Consider the following 3,185-nt stretch of genomic DNA (forward strand, 5'->3'; position numbering starts at 1 on the left):
ATATAGACAGAATCATGAAGACATACCCCTTCTTCTGCCTCTACTTTGTAGTCAGAGTTTTATGGGAATCTCTTTTTGGAGCTAACCTTTCCCATCTTTATTTACTAAAAGCAAATGCTTGTGTTATTCCTGTATGTATGTGAATAGCTCTATTCATAGGAAACAGGAAAAGTAGGAGGGCTTAGGGATTATTATTTGTGGAAGAGCCTAATAAAACTTTTGCAGAGCCAAAATAATCTGTTTGTTCAGTGATCTTTTTTTATGAGAGCATGATGTAACCTTCAGTAGCCTCTTTTTGCTTCTAGGATAAAAATGCAAAGTTTTCATATGGCAAGAAGGAGAATTCTTAATTAAACAAAAGACAGAGGCAGTGACAGAAGATAATATGGACAATTCTTTACTACTGAAAAATGAAAAGCTTTTTCATGAACAAAATCAGTGCTGGCACAATCATAAAAAAAGCAGTTAATGGTGGGGGGAAGGAATCTGTCTAGCAAACATATGTGGAAAAGGTCTTGATCTCCAAGATATATAGAGAGTAGATACGAATGTGTATGAACATAACAGATGAAAGAGCAAAGGATATTAAGTAGTAGGTTTCAAAAGAAGATAAACAAGTTATCATTAACCTTATTGAAAGAATGCTCCAAATCACTAATAGTAAGATAATTGAACATTTTTAAAAAAAACTTTGAAGCTTTACCTCTTACTCATGAAATCGACAAAGATAACAAAGTAAAAATGTGGTAAATGACAGACTCAGTTACAATTTGGAAAACTAAGTCAAGGACTGTCTGTATTTGTCTTCTCATATCATTACTTCATAAAAATTGCAGGAAGTTTATATTCTGTGAGTGATTTGAAATCAGGACTGAAGGAAATTATGTGCAAATTCTACTTGAGAATTAAGGTGCATATTGAACTGCTTCCCCTCACTATTAGAAATACTTGGGGGAGCTTTATTTTCAGGACTGGGAGAATGCCTAGATTTTCTGGGCAAAGTCTGAGGCAGGCCTTTTATTTGTAGCTGAACCATGTGAGCTCTTTATTGCCCTCATAAATCTTGGGTAGACATCAGTAAGCATTACCAGACTACTCTCTTATGCTTCTCTGTGCCCTGGTTCCAGCAGCATTTTTTGAGGAAGTCATAGAATCATAGGTTTAAAACTAGAAGGGATCTTAAAAGTCATTTAGCCTAAGCCCTTCCTTTGACAGATGAGAAAATGGAGGTAAAAAGCATGATATTCTCTCCTTCCAAGATGGGACTGCTGGTTAGTGGTACTGTTAGAGATTCCTTGTTGCCATGAGGGACTGCATCATCCTGTGCCAAATTTCCAGAGGAAAAGAAAAGGGACAGTAGATGTCTAACCACAGAGTGTGCCAGCTCTTTTTTCTCTCATGGAGCAAAGGAGGAGGTGGGGATGAGGGAGCAAAGAAGAGGTCTATTTATTCTGCATCAGGCAATTCAGAGCAAAGCATCATGTAAACATGGGCACTTAGTAAATACTATTCAATCTTAAAATTTTACTGATTTTAGTTTTGTTGATCTGGAGACTTTAAAAAGGTATGGTAGAAAATACAATTTTTTTATATAGAGGCAAAACAGAAGACACCAACTATACAATAGCAAACACAATGACAAAGTCTCTTTATCCTTACAGTTCTAGAATGGATTTGGTGAACAAATATAACCACTGGTTTTAGCTTCTGTTGCAGTGTGCCACTCTTCCTCTGAACTAGGATGCACTTCTTTTCATGCTTACCTATTCTACCACTGATTACTTCAGTTCAATATGATGACATCATCCTTATCATCATCATCATTAATATCACCACCAATTACAACTACCAAAATGGCTAGCATTTGTATAATTTTTTAATATTTCCAAAGCTCTTTGCACATGTGATTTTATTTGATCTTCACAACAACCCTGTGATACACATGCTATTATTATCCCAGCTTTACAGATGAGAAAATTAAGCCTGAGATGTTAAGTGGCTTGCCTGGAGTCACACAGCTAGTAAGTATCTGAAGAAAGACTTGGACATGAATCTTCCTAACTGGAAGTACAATACTTTATTGACTCCTCCAGTGGCCTATCTTTTATTCATTGAGTTACCTTTTTTTTAGTAAAAGTAGAGGGGTTTTTGCTTCATTTGTGTTTGCTCTGTGTTTGTTTTTTGTTTTAAAGGCTCAAAACACACTGTCTCTTCTTTTGGCTTGTGTGAAGCAACTTCATTGGCAACTTTACAATATTTCTTGGAGGGGTTAACTAAATTTCCTGTGAAGTAACCTCTGTGGTCTCAGAAATAGAGCCTATGGGGGAGTGGGTGAAAAGAGGAAGGTGGAAGTATTAAAAAGGAGGGGAAAGACAGCTTTACATTAGTGAGGGGAGATGTTCCACTGCTGAATGTTCCTGTAGGTGAAGAGGTATGATCTGTGAAGGGAGATGATGACTTTATGATAGGAGGAGGACTAGGGAATTTGAAACTTGAAAAGTCTACACATTTTATATTGGGAGGGGGGAGTTGGAACCCCAGGCACCTGGAGAGCAAACATATCCAAAACCATAGGATCATCTCAATAGATACAGAAAAAGCCTTTGACAAAGTACAGTATTTGTTTATGCTAAAAACCTTACAAATTATAGCATAAGGGGATTTTTTAATATTATAGAAAATATATGTCTAAAACTAAAAGCAAGCATATGTAATGGGGACCCACTAGAAGTTTTTTATACTAAATATGGAAATGAAGCAAGGATGATCACTCTCCCCAATAGTATTTGATATAGTTCTGAAAATGCTAGCAATAACAATAAGATAAGAAAAAGAAATTAAATGAAAAAAGATAGGAAAAGAGGAAATAAAACTATCCCTGTTTGTTTATGATATGGTGGTTTATCCTTGAGGATCAGCAAAGATGCTGAGACAGGTAATGGCTTTAGCAAAGTTGCAGACTATAAAAAGAATCCTCAAAAATCAATAGCATTTCTATAGAGTTAAGCTAACAAAGCACAAGAAGCAAAAAGAAATAACAAAAAGGAAAAATCTCATTCCATATAACTACAAAATACATAAAATATCTGGGGACAAACTTCCTTAAGCACACAAAAGATTTGTACAAATTCAATTGTGAAGGGCTCCTTAAAGAAATAAAGAACTTAAATAACTGAAAGAATATT

The sequence above is a fragment of the Notamacropus eugenii genome, chromosome 5 (assembly GCF_028372415.1).
Source record: "Notamacropus eugenii isolate mMacEug1 chromosome 5, mMacEug1.pri_v2, whole genome shotgun sequence".
NCBI classification, from domain to species: Eukaryota; Metazoa; Chordata; class Mammalia; order Diprotodontia; family Macropodidae; genus Notamacropus; species Notamacropus eugenii.